Source organism: Aegilops tauschii, chromosome 4 (assembly GCF_002575655.3).
Source record: "Aegilops tauschii subsp. strangulata cultivar AL8/78 chromosome 4, Aet v6.0, whole genome shotgun sequence".
Classification (NCBI taxonomy): Eukaryota; Viridiplantae; Streptophyta; class Magnoliopsida; order Poales; family Poaceae; genus Aegilops; species Aegilops tauschii.
In genome coordinates this window covers 212,374,265-212,388,867 of record NC_053038.3, presented here as the reverse complement: position 1 = coordinate 212,388,867, position 14,603 = coordinate 212,374,265, and positions in this window count along the sequence as shown.

Below are 14,603 nucleotides of genomic sequence, written 5' to 3'. Positions count from 1 at the left end.
AAGTCAATCAAATTTCTGAAAGTGAAGTGGTCGCACCATTCCGACCGGGAAGCCACCTGGGAACGCGAGGACCATCTCCGTTCCGAATATCCGGAGTTCTTTCAGTCCTAGATCTCGGGACGAGATCCTCTCGTAGTGGTGGAGTGTTGTAACACCCCGCATGTAACTTGCCATATTTGTAACTCCGACTCTTGCCATTTTCGGCGATGTGATATGTTTTTCCCTCCGTTGTCGGGTTTTGTTTTTTCGTTTTGTATTTTGTCATGTCATGCATTTTCATATCATGTCATCATGTGCATTGCATTCGCATACGTGTTCGTCTCTTGCATCCGAGCATTTTCCCCGTTGTCCGTTTTCCAATCCGGCGCTCCTATCTCCTCCGGTGCACCCCTCTTGTTTTTTTTCGTGTGCGTGTGTCAAACTTTCTCGGAATGGACCGAGGCTTGTCAAGTGGTCTTCTTATACCACCCGGAGACTACCGGTCAAGTTTCGTTCCATTCGGAGGTCGTTTGGTACTCCAACGGTTAACCGGGCATCCGCAAAGCCCATTTGAGTATCCAGCAAATACCCCTCTAAAACCAGCCCAAAACCCACCAAACTCTCCTCCATGCTCTAGGTCGTTCGATCACGATCGTGTGGGCGAAAACCGCACCTCATTTGGAGTCTCCTAGCTCCCTCTACCTATTTATAGGTGGGCATCCCGTAAACGAAATCGCAGTCTCCCGTAACCCTAAATACCCCTCTCCGCGGGCGGACGCGTCCAGCGCCCGCCGGACAAACGCGCCGCCGCTCCCGGCCAGTGGCGTCGCGCCACGTCGCCCCCGCCGCCGATCACGCCGCGCCAGGCCCGCCGGGCCCGGATCGGGCCCGCCGGCCCATCCCGCCGCCGCACGCCCGCGAGCGCGCCCGCGCCCGCGCGTGTCGCCGCCGCCGCTGGTCGCCCGGCCCCGCCGACCGCCGGTCTTCCTCGCCGCCGCCGCCGCCCTCGGGTGCTCCGCCGCCGGCTGTGCTCCCCTCCGCCGTCCGCCGCTCCGGGCCCCGCCGCCCGCCGGCGCCACCGCCTCCGGCCGAGCCCCTCCTCCGGCCCAGTCCCCCTTGCCGCGGTCGGCCCCGCCGGCCCCTGCCTCGCCGTCGCCATCGACCGAGCCGGCGAGCTCGAGCTCCTGTTGACCGCGATCCCGATCTGGTCAAAGGTTGACCCGAGACCCCCCTCCGTTTTTGCTAAGTCATGAAATTTTCTCTGCATGTGCTCCTGTTCCCGATGCTATAACTCTGTGCATGTAGCTCCGATTCGCGCGTGTAATAAGTCAAATTGTTCGCCTCGTGATGCTCTTCATTTTGTTCAATTGCACCATGTTCATTAGAGGTCATCTTGATGCCCAAATCTTCGTTGGAAGAGGGCTAGTTGCTGTTATTCTCTGGTTCTTATCAGAACTTGGAGATTTGTCATTTTTGTATCATTTAATCTGTGCATCTTCTGAGCATGAGCTCTACATGTGTTTTGAAGTATGCCATGTCATCTCTCCAGTGGTGTAGTCCATGTATTTTTGTGATCTCTGTGGTGACTAGCACAAGCATGCAAAGTAGGTCCCGTAATAATTCTGATTTCAGGGACTTTGTGATTTCTCCAAGTCCTTGTCTGCTGTAATTTTGTTACCATGTAAACTTGATGCTACAGAGAGATCCATGCATATTTTGGAGATGTTCACTAAGGATGTTTTGTGACTATAGTTGTAATTGATCCATTCCGGCAATTGTTTGCAATTTTAGAGTAACATAGCATGACACAATCTTGCTCTACTTTTGCTATAAAATATTTCTGGCAGATTCTTAACATGATATGCATTTTTGCCAAGCTTATTGTAGTTGATCCATACATGCTATGCAATTGTTCTTGCCATGGATAGCTTCATAAACATGCCATCTTTCTGTAGGTATGCTTGGTTTGTCATGCATTGCTCTATAGTGAGTGCATCAAGCTCAAAAAGAGGCCTATATATTAATATTTCTACCATGCTCTGTTTTCTGCTAAGTCTGAAACCTGATAACGAAACTTGCTATGTTTACATGCTTGCCATCATATCTTCTGGTCCTTTTTGGCTAATGGTCAGTAAGGGACTTTTGTCATGTGCTTTTAGTAGAACACTACCGTGTGTCTTGTTTTGCTACGTTAAGTTCCTGTAGCATGTTGATTTCATGCTCTGAACATTGCTACCTGATGCTGTTTTCTGCCATGTCCAGTTTTTCACTGTCTGTGAACCTGTAATCTTTTGCACTTTTGCCATGCTTGTTTGAGCTTGATATGTTGTGAACTAGCCGTAGCTCAGTGTTCATCTTTTGTCAAGCATCTCCTGTAGATTACTTCCATGTGCTTTGTTGCTATGTTGGGGTGCTGTAGCTTTGTTGTTTGTTGCATTTTAAGTGCTATCTTGCTGTTTATCGCAGTTTAGTGTCATTCTTGTTTTGCTTGCCATTTGCAAACCGTGCATCCGATTCCGGTGATCTTTATATCGATTTCGACCGAAATCATCTCATCTTTCCAGTGGCATGCTTGGTTTGCCAAGTTACTGCCATGTTCATCATTTCCCTTCCGGAGCACGCATATGCATCGCATATCATATCTTGCATATCATACATGTTTTGCATCATGTTGCTTGCGCATTTCTCGTTGTTGATTGTGTTTCCGTTTGTTTGTTTTCTTGTCTTGGGTAGAGCCGGGAGACGAGTTCGTGAACGAGGAACCTGTCGAGTACGCTTACGAGGATCAAGCTTTCGACAACTCTGAGAATCTTGCAGGCAAGATGACCACCCCTCGAAATCAGTTCTATCTTTGCTATGCTAGTTGTTCGCTCTATTGCCATGCTCGCTACCTATCTCTTGCTATATCATGTCTCCTATTTCAGCCATGTCAGCCTCTAACCATCCTCTCCTAGCAAACCGTTGTTTGGCTAAGTTACCGCTTTTGCTCAGCCCCTCTTATAGCGTTGCTAGTTGCAGGTGAAGTTGAAGTTTGTTCCTTGTCGGAACATGGATATGTTGGGATATCACAATATCTCTTATTTAATTAATGCATCTATATATTTGGTAAAGGGTGGAAGGCTCGGCCTTATGCCTGGTGTTTTGTTCCACTCTTGCCGCCCTAGTTACTATTATACCGGGATTATGTTCCTTGAGTTTGCGTTCCTTACGCGGTCGGGTGATTTATGGGACCCCCTTGACAGTTCGCCTTGAATAAAACTCCTCCAGCAAGGCCCAACTTTGGTTTTACCATTTGCCGCCTAAGCCTTTTCCCCCGGGTTTTCGCGAGCCCGAGGGTCATCTTATTTTACCCCCCCCCCCCCGGGCCAGTGCTCCTTCGAGTGTTGGTCCGAACCGAGCAGCCTGCGGGGCCACCTCGGGGAAACTCGAGGTCTGGTTTTACTCGTAGCTTGACTTATCCGGTGTGCCCTGAGAATGAGATATGTGCAGCTCCTATCGGGATTTGTCGGCACATTCGGGCGGCTTTGCTGGTCTTGTTTTACCATTGTCGAGATGTCTTGTAAAACCGGGATTCCGAGACTGATCGGGTCTTTTCGGGAGAAGGTTTATCCTTCGTTGACCGTGAGAGCTTATGATGGGCTAAGTTGGGACACCCCTGCAGGGTATTATCTTTCGAAAGCCGTGCCCGCGGTTATGAGGCAGATGGGAATTTGTTAATGTCCGGTTGTAGATAACTTGTCACTTGACCCAATTAAAATACATCAATCACGTGTGTAGCCGTGATGGTCTCTTCTCGGCGGAGTCCGGGAAGTGAACACGGTCTGTGTTATGTATGACGTAAGTAGGTGTTCAGGATCACTTCTTGGTCATTGCTAGATGACGTTCGTTCCATTGCTTCTCTTCTCGCTCTCACTTGCGCAAGTTAGCCACCATATATGCTTTTGCCGCTGCAGCTCCACCTCTTTGCACCTCCTTGTCCTATAAGCTTAAATAGTCTTGATCTCGCGGGTGTGAGATTGCTGAGTCCCCGTGACTCACAGTTACTTCCAAAACAGTTGCAGGTGTCGATGATGCCAGTGCAGATGATGGCGTCGATCTCAAGTGGGAGTTCGACGAGGAACGTGGTCGTTACTATGTGTCTTTTCCTGATGATCAGTAGTGGAGCCCAGTTGGGACGATCGGGGATCTAGCATTTGGGGTTGTCTTATTTTCATCTGGATTTTGACCGTAGTCGGTCTATATGATTGTATTTTGGATGATGTATGATGATATTTATGTATTGTGTGAAGTGGCGATTGTAAGCCAACTCTTTATCCCATTCTTGTTCATTACATGGGATAGTGTGAAGATGACCCTTCTTACGACAAAACCACTATGTGTTTATGCCTCTAAGTCGTGCCTCGACACGTGGGAGATATAGCCGCATCGTGGGTGTTACACTAAGTCAATGATTGTTATCGATGGCGAGTTGCATCATCGCAGTGTTACAGGAGCATTTCAGCGTTGTGTCTCCCCTGAGGAAGGTCAAGAGATCTTGCGTGAGATCCATGAAGGGGATTGTGGCCATCACGCCGGCTCAAAGTCCCTTGTGGCCAAGGCTTTTCGTCATGGTTTTTATTGGTTGACGGCTCATGCTGATGCAGAGGACTTGGTCAGTAAATGTGATGGTTGCCAGAGGTTCTCACGACGGGCTCATGTGCCGGCTCAGGAGCTGAGGATGATCCCAATCACTTGGCCCTTTGCGGTCTGGGGGCTTGATATGGTTGGGCCTTTTAAAAGGTCCAAGGATAAGAAGACCCACCTCTTGGTGGCAGTTGATAAATTCACAAAGTGGGTGGAAGCTGAGCCAGTTAGCAAGTGCGACGCAGCCACGGTGGTTCAATTTATGAAAAAGGTGATTTTCCGCTTTGGCTTTCCGCACAACATTATAACTGACAATGGCACCAATCTCTCCAAAGGCGCCATGGAAGAGTTTTGTCAACGCGAGCATATCCGACTTGATGTTTCCTCAGTGGCTCATCCTCAATCCAACGGTCAAGCTGAGAGAGCTAATCAGGAGATTCTGAAAGGTATCAAGCCCCGGCTTTTGGTTCCTTTGCAACAGACGCCGGGTTGTTGGGTGGAGGAGTTGCCCTCCGTGTTATGGAGCATCAACACTACTCCTAACAGGTCTACAGGCTTCACGCCTTTCTTCATAGTTTATGGAGCAGAAGCAGTCCTCCCCAGTGACATCCGTCATGACTCACCTCGAGTGGCAGCTTATGTTGAGGCGGATAATGAACTGGCGCGACAAGATGCTCTTGACCTATTAGACGAACAACGTGATGTGGCAGCAGCTCGATCAGCGATTTACCAGCAAGACCTGCGCCGTTACCATAGCCGCCGGGTTAAATCCCGGGTCTTCCAGGAAGGCGATCTCGTGCTCCGGCTCATCCAGGATCAAACAGATGCACACAAGTTATCCCCGCCTTGGGAAGGGCCCTTTGTGGTCAGCAAAAACTTGCACAACGGGTCATATTACCTCATTGATATTCGGGAGCACAAAGATTCACGTAAGTCGGAGGAGGAGACCCGTCGGCCGTGGAACATAGCTCAGCTTCGGCCTTACTACACTTGAGCCACCCGCTCTCGTGTTGTACATATTTCTCTCAGCCATGTATATATTATGATAAGCAATAAAGCAGGACCTCTGTCCTTTTTTCTCCTCCAAATATGCACGTGTTGTTCTTATTGCAAGATTACATGGTGACTTAAAGGAGGATCCGGTTTATGATCGTATTCGAATCTAGCCGTAAGCGGTAAAGTCACTTGGGGGCTTCCTGTTCAAACATGGGTCGTATTCGAACCAAAGAGAACATAGCTGTCGATACCCATTTGATTGGCAAAGCGCTGAGCTCATTGGGAGGTTACCTTTGGTCATATTTGAATCATAGTTTAACCCCTCTGAGAACCGACGTGGATCGTATTCGAATCAGCGTCGTTAAACAATTCTTAAAATCACTTGGGGGCTTCCTGTTCAAACATGGGTCGTATTCGAACCAAAGAGAACATAGCTGTCGGTACCCTCTTGATTGGCATCGCCACACCCACTGGAGGCTATATGATCGTATCCGAATCTTAGCTTAACCCCTTTGGGCCGGGTCTCTGGTCGTATTCGAACCGGAAGCCCCTAAGTTTTTCTGCTTTATCACAAGTTTACTCTGATTATGTCAAGATGTGTACGGCCGGGTCTCACTTTGCCGGCTTAACTTTGGTTTACAGTGTTAGTTGAACACCATGGGTGTTATTAAGACAAGTAAATCGGAGTTAAGACACCAACCTTGTTACCCGGGTTATCTAAACCGGAAGTATGCTTACAGGCCGCTAAGTGTGTTATTACGGCTGTGTTAAGGATATAATTGAGGACCAGTCCTTTTTGATTCATATTCCGGGTTATCTATCCAAAACACCTGATTCTCAGGGCGGTAAACTGCCTCAAGACTTGTGATTTGCCTTTCTATGCAGGTTACCTAAAGGCACCTCTTTGAGGTTGAGAAAAACAAAGGGATGATTATGACCCGGAGAAACATCAAAGAGACAACTTCAAAAGACCTTGGCATTCAATACGTGCACGATGGCACGGCAGAGATAAACTGTTGCACCTACTCTATTACAAAACTCGTCAAGTCTAAAAGGGTGGAGCATTGTTTGGTAAACCGCCAGCCGAGTTACGATGCCCGCTGAGTTGAAGTCTCCGGCTCGTTCCTATCCTCTCCTCCGGCTGATCCCAAGACCTGGAAGGTTGATGACTTCCAGTCGATGCCGCTGAGAGCTTCGAATTGGGCTTCCTCATCAATTAACCCGTCCGGGTCAATCTCTGGGGCGAAAGTGTGCTGACGAGCCGGCGGGATCAAGTTGAGGGCTTCATAGCGAGGGGTTGGAATCCTCTGATTAGCCGCATCATAACCCGGCTGGTACTTGGTCAAATCTGTGTCGTTCCCGATAAGGGTGGCCACCGGGCGTACCACCTTCACGCAAGCCGCGAAGTCCTTCTGATCGAAAGCTGAGCCGTCTTCCTTCAGGCTTGCATAGCCAAGGGCGATGTCCGCCGGGTCTAACTCCGGCAGGAATGCCTTGGCCCGACTCAGCGCGGCGATCGCTCCGGCCCTCGCAGAGGCCCGTCGCAGCTCTTGGATCCGCTGAGGAAGAACGGCGAGCCGGCGCAGGACTTCTGCCAGGTGAGTCGGCACCTCGTTGGATAGGGCCACCACAGCTAAGGCACGCTGTGACCCGGTGTAGAGCTGCTCCACCAGGGTATACATGGCCTTTAGCTTGGTGACCACGCTCTGGTTGAGGTTGGTGCTTCTGGGACCTGTTTAACAGAATCAGATAAGCCGGCGACAAGGATGAATCATGAGATGTAAACATTCTAAACTTGATGAAAGCCGGTGAGGCGACTTACCGAAGATGGCGGCCACCATTTGGGAAACCTGGCGCTTTAGGCCAGAGAGCTCGGCGGTCTTCTCAGAGAGAGCCTTCTCCGCCTTTTCCGCCCGAGTCACCAGTGCGGCCTTCTCTTCGGCCCAGGCTTTCCGCTCAGCATCAAATTCTGTCTTCAGCTTCTCTTGAGCGGCGATGCTGGATACAAACTTGGCGTTTGCCTTCCGGGTCTCCATCTCCTGCGTCTTCAGCCGGCTCTTGAGATCCGTAAGGTCCGCTTCTAGCTTCTTGCCAACAGCCTGCATACATTTCCGGGTTATTAACAGTCATTATATAAGTCCCAAGCGTTTTCCAAGCAAAGACACTTGGCACTTGGGGGCTAATGCATATTGAACGTATCTATCTACATACTGCCGGCTCAATTGAGTAAGCCGGAACCTAAGTCTACAACATATTCACTTATAAGTCGTCGACTTGGGGGCTATCATGGCAAAGGTAACTATGCAGTAAGTAAGAGGACAGCAGAATGATACCTCAGATTTTTGCTGGATCTGGTTCACCATGGCGACCTCTGCGTCCCGGCTCTTGTGCACTTGGCTGATGTAGCCAGAGACGAGCTCTCCAATGCTCAAGTTGGTGTAGTCGGAGAGGTCCAGGTTCACCCGGTGGGGCGGCAGCAACTCCCCCTTAGCGGAGCACTTGGCCAGCACGGTAGGTCTCCCCGGCTCAACGAACTCCGTCCGGGTGATTACCACGTCCGGGTCGTCTGCTGGTGGAGCCGAGCCGGAGGCCTCCGGGTTAATAGAAGCTTCAGTCGTTGCCTTGGTAGTCGGGGCAGTGGCCTCAGGTGCCGTATCCATTGGAGTGGTGGCTTCGGGGGCGGAGGCAGCTGACGGTTCTTGAGCCGTCACCTCCGGTTCAGGCAAATCCGGCACTCCGGCTGACTTGGTCTTCTTCACTCTTTTGGTGAGCTTTGCCTGGGCGCTGAAAGGACAGAAATGTTAAGCACAAAAAAGAGTAAGTACAGACAAATATAATATGAGATGGTTGTCATTACCCGGGCGCGATCTTGAAAGTCGGAAGACTCGACTGCATAGAGTTGCCCGAAGAGGGGGAGGTCTCCTGATAATTGGAGTCAGAGGAATTGAGTGGCTGACGGATAACACCCGCCAACGGATGAAAAGGGTACAAGTGGGAAATAACCTCAGTTTGGCGCTTCCTTGTTGCGTCGGGTAACCCGGCGGAGAGGTCGGTGTCCTTGTTGGTCCGGGTATGACGCCGGCTTTCATGAACCTGTCGCTTCAAAATAAATTGAGGGTCTTGATAAGCTAAAGGATGTGAAACGCTTACTTTCCGGGTTACCCTTCGGACTTTCAGCTGTGGCAAGGGCTCCGAGTCGGAGGAAAGTGACTTGACCTCTTCAACCACCGGGTTACTGGCGCCGGTGTCATCCTGTCAATGAGCAAGTATTGATAAGGCGGACAGCAAACAAACAGTGAATATAGCAAGGACTTAAAAGACTCAGGGGTTACCTCTGACTCGGAGCTGTCGCTTAGTTGCATCAGCTCGGAGGCAGTAGGCCTGCTCCCTTTCTTGCGAGGGGTGGTTTTCTTGGCGGCTTTCTTCGCCTTCCTGGCCTTCTTGGACGCTTCATGGTCATATTTGACCCGCCAGAACTTATCATCAGCCTGAAAAATACAATGATGAATTCTTCAAACGGTTGAGATGAAGGTTACATGCAGAAGTAGATAAAAGGTTAAAGCCGGCGGCTTACCGCTCGGGCTGGGTTGGTCTTGCAGAAGGGAGCTAACCCGGTCCTTCCGCAGTCTGCCAGGCTCTCGTTTAACAGAGCCTTGGTCATCTCCTCTGCAACGTCTTCTGGAAGATCATTGCGGCTGTGTCTCTGAGGGTCATCCTTTCGTCCTGTGTACTCACACATTAAGCCGGGGCGGCGGCTCAATGGGATCACCCGCCATGAGATCCAGACCCGGACCAGGTCGATTCCGTTCAGACCATTGCCCAGGAGAGCCTTGATCTTGTTGATAGTGGGGAGCAGAGGCTGGCGCTCCGCTTGAGTCAGCTTGTCCGACAGTGGGTGAGTCGGCTCCAGACGTGTTGGGCGAAAGCCGGGCAGCGGGCTTTCATCAGCCGGGGACGTATCTTGGCAGTAGAACCAAGTCATGTTCCAGTCCTTTGGGTGGCTCGGCGGCTCTGCGTAAGGGAAAAGGCAGTCCCTACGCCGCTGGATGGAGATACCACCTAATTCCAGACTTGGCCCATTGGCGCACTCATTCTGACGGTTTAAATAAAAACGCTCTCTGAAGAGCAGCAAACTAGGTTCTTCTCCAAGGTAAACCTCGCAGAAGACTTGAAAATTGCAGATGTTGGACACTGAGTTGGGTCCTATATCTTGAGGCCGCAAGTCGAAGAAGTTGAGCACGTCCCTAAAAAACTTTGAGCCGGGCGGTGCGAAGCCCCGGCTCATGTGATCCGCAAAAATCACTACCTCCCCATCCTTTGGCTGTGGCCTCTCTTCTGACGGTCAGGGGCACGGTAGGACATGATGTCTGTCTTGGGCAGATATCCTGATTTAACAAAATCAGCTAGGGTCTCGTTGGTCACATTGGACCTCATCCAGTTGCAAGTAATGGGAGCTTTGGGAGGCATGGTGAAAGTCGGCAGTCTATGACAAAAAGGAAAAAACGTCCGGGTTAATTGTAAGCCGGAGGAGATCTACAGTTCAAAACTAAGGTGGCGGCTTATGCAGGGGACTAATGGTATATACTCAGGTACATTGGGTTATTTAAGCCGCATGGGCATTCAGAATAAATTGATTATCTACGGCCTTATCACACCTAAGCCGGACGATTCTACGAAGCATGGTTCTCTTTAAGCCGGAACTGTAAACCGCCAAGGTTCAATGATTGCAATTTTTTACTAAGTGTGGTAAAACAGGTTTCACACATTGCAGTAACTTTTTTGGATCAAAATGGTCAGGTGAAATGAAAAATTTCTAGACCTAGAAACAGACGAGCGGATGTTCTTGAGCTCGAACGAAGCCGTTATGCAGTGGAAAGAGACCTACTGCCATTTGAAATAAGTGCCAAACAGCCGCCGCACTAATTCTATGCAGATCTAAGATCAAACAAGGGCAGTAACTATGAGAACTACCGAAGCTTGCGGACAATGGCGACGAACACGAAGAACATGGGCAAATCCTACGGCAGATCTACTCTACAGGTCAAGCAGGACTTACCGGAGCTGAAAAGGTGCGGGCGTCGCCGCCGTTTGTCTGGTCCGAGTCAGGGTGATGCAGCGGCCAAGGTTGAAGAAGATCGGAGGCGAGGTGACGGCGGCGGAGTGCGAGCTCAGGCAGAGAGGCAGTGGCGCGAGGAGGAAGAAGGGTGGCAGAGAAGCCCGTTGGGCCGGCCTATTTATAAGGCGAGCTCGTGAAGCGGGCGCGAGAATCAAGGAGACCGTGGCGTGGTTATCTCCCCCCACAAAGCCTTGATTTTCGGGATGACAGTAAAAGCAAAGATCCGTTGCGGATCTGGTGGAGTAAAAAACGGGCTTAATGGAAGATGACATCACGACGGATTATCCGGAGTCCAGAGGATGACGTCACGCCGGGTTATGGCCTTCAGACGAATGGTAAGCCGGAGATTTTTTCTGTCGAAAGAGTTGAAGATTGACATGAGCCGGCTCAAATCAATCTGGGGCCTAATGTTGAGGATATAGACCTTAGAGTCACCCGCCAGGAGGGGCCGGGTTACTCCTATGGTCATTGCCAGAAGCCCGGCGCCAAGTTTAAAGACGGTGGGCCAAAGATGGGCTAAGACCCGGAGATGGCTTAAGGCCCGTAGTTACAATCATTATTATGGTAGAACTTGTAGTGTAAGGCAAGAATAGTTGAGAGTCCGAGCCGGACACTCTTATGAGCCGGCCGGGACTCTGAGAGCTGCAGGGCGTCAGCCTCCCTATATAAAGGGACGATCCGGCAGCAGTTTAGGCTCGAGAACAATCTCATCGAAAGCCGGGCATAGCAGTTTAGCTCCCTGGTGATCGTAACCCTAATCAATACCACCTCAACTGGACATAGGCTTTTACCTTCACCGTAAGGGGCCGAACCAGTATAAACCCTCGTGTTCCTTGTCCCGCATTAACCCCTTCAAGCTTCCTAGTTGCGATGGATCCACGACTAAGTCCTAGCTCGAGGACATCTGCCGTGACAATTCCACGACAACTAGTGTAACCCGCCCAGGAGGGGCCGGGTTACGCTATGGCAATTCATCATATGAGGCCTAATATCAAGCTTGAAGATGGCGGTTCAATAAAGGGCCTAAAGCCCGTAGGCGACTTAAGGCCCGTAGTGATAAACCGCCATAATGGCATGACTTGTGTTGTAAGGCAAGATTAACTAATCACCGAGCCAGACACAGTTTATGAGCCGGCCGGGACTCTGTAGGCCGCGGGGTGTCAACCCGTGTATATAAGGGGATGACCCGCCGGCGGCTTAGGGCAAGTAACATCAAATCGGTAACCAAGCATAGCGGATTCGCTCCCTGGTCATCGAAACCCTAGTAATTCCACCTCAACTGGAGTAGGCTTTTACCTTCACCGTAAGGGGCCGAACCAGTATAACCCTCGTGTCCTTTGTCCCGCTTTAACCCCTTTAAGCTTCCTAGTTGCGATGGCTCCACGACTAAGTCCTTTCACGAGGACATCTGCCGTGACTATTCCACGACAGTTGGCGCCCACCGTGGGGCCAGCGCATGGTGGATTTGAGTTCTTGAAGGGCAGCTTCGAAGGGCTCAAGGGATACGCTGTGGGCCGGATGACCAAGAGTCGTCGCAGCAAGCTCTACATCAAGGACGCAGGCTGGGGCCCCGACGCCGGCTCAATCGAGTACGGGTACCGGGTCCCCTTCGGCGGAATCCACGTTTTCATTGGCAAGATCGGCGAGCCGGGCCCTGAGCCGGACATCTGCACCGACCTCATCGAGACGGCTCAGCGTGCAAGACCCGCCTGGACTCTGCCTGCCTTGAAGCATGCTTTCGTGGGGTGCATCCACAGAGGACTCTCTGAAGGATCTAGATCTGGTGATGAGACGACCATCTGCTCTGATGGTGAATCGTCCACAGGTGAGACGAACTCGTTGTATCAACTTCAAGATGGCAGGCTTGGGGGTTGTTCCGATGGCGACAGTATTCCGGACCCTTTTGAGCCGCCAAGCCGGGGTGGAATCTTCATGGCCGGCGCGCAACCTGTTCAAAACCCTGCCGCTGGGGCAGGAGGCCCTGTGCACTCGCCGGCTCAGGTGTTGATGGATCTCACGGATAAGATGACTGCCCTGTTAACCGCCACGGTCATCCCAGTGGATCAAGCTCAACATGATGCAGAAGTGGCACAGTTAAAGCTAGATATAGCGCAGGCCAAGGAAGATCTGGCAGTGGAAGGAATCAGGATGGCTGCAGAACGGGCGGCTCTGGACGCCCAGACTCAGCTTATTCAGGCACAGTCTTTCCGGCTCACAATGGATCAGAATGCATCCAATGAGGTCATGAGAAGGAGACATCAGAAGGCTCAATGTCGGATCCCTCCGGTTTATGATCCTCGAAACCTCTTCAACACGCCCGGTGCAGGGCCTAGTAACCTGCCAGAAATCACGGCACCCGGGGTTGGAACACTGGTTCAGCCGCAAGTGATGGGGCCTCCCCGTGTGAATACTGCCCCACCTCAATACGTACCAATACCACCGGGTCATTATTCTAATCCATTGTTAAACATGATCGCTGCAGCGGCACGACTGGCGGCTCTCCCGGTCGAAGGCGATTCTCCAACGGTGGTCGAAACCCGCAGGGTTAGAGAACTTCTTCAGACGGCTTTGGCACAATAGGAGGCATATTCATATAGCCGGGACAGGATTCATTCAACCCCTTGTCCAAACCGGAGCCCAAGTTATAGCAGACACATGGTTTCAGCGGCCGGCTCAAGCAACGTCCGGTGCCGTGACTTGCCAGGTGGGCACGGCCCGGCGCTTAATGGAGCTTTTAACGCGGTAGATCAAGACAGAGCACGTCAAGAGGCTGAGCAGGCGGCTCTGCTGACAGCTTACCAGCCTTTTCCGGTTTACCCAACGGCTTCTATCGAGGCAGGCATAGCTACGAGGACCGGAGGTGTCCCTTGTCTGGTGCCGGCTTTCCGTAACGAACGTCTGCCCAAAGATTTCAAAGGACCTAGGAAGGTACCTAATTACATGGCAGATTTATAGCCCGGAGCATGGATTGAAAGCTACGAGATGGCTATGGAGCTGCTGGAGGTCAGTGAAGCGGCGATGGCCAAATACTTCACCATGATGTTGGATGGGACTGCCCGCACTTGGTTGAAGGGACTGCCACCTAATTCCATCGGGTCATGGGCAGAGCTGAAAGCCCGGTTCATCCAAAACTTCAAGGATACATGTAAGCAATCTATGTCAATTGGGGATTTGACTAGCTGCAAGCAGCAAGAAGTCGAATCTACAACCCATTGGGTACATCGGGTCAAGGAAATAATACATTTGTCTGATAAGATGGATGCCGGCTCTGCAGTCTTAATGTTGGAGCAAAATTGTCGTTTTGCGCCTCTGAAGATGAAGCTCGGGCGGCTCAAGCGCGATTGCAACGATATGGGTACGCTGATGGCGGCTCTGGTCAAGTACGGCGACTCTGATAGTACCAAGGATCCCGCGTCTGATGATGAAAGGACAGGGAAGGGAAAGAAGAACGGCAACGGCAAGGGCCCTCAACGTAAGGCTGATGATGGTATGGAGTTTGTGGCTAACACCAACGCGTAGGGTAACAATCACCGACGTAAGGGGAGACCACCTCCCCGGTCTGGCGGGTCAGGCCCGACGCTTGAGCAATTGTTAAATGAGCCCTGTCCAAGGCATGGCTCTAGGGAGAAGCCGGCCACTCATCTATGGAAAGACTGTGCGATCATGAAAGCTTTCAAGAATTCCAACATGTTCAACGGTAACAATGGGCAGGGTGGCGGCTCAGGTGGCGGCGGCTTTCATGGCCCGGGCGGCGGTTCAAATTCCAATTTTCAGAATTCTCAAAGTAATCAAGGTGGTTTTAACCAGCAATCTGGCCAGGGTAATCAGCAGCAGTAGCAGGGGGGATACCAGACCAATCCAAAGCAACTCAATAGTGGACAGTATCATG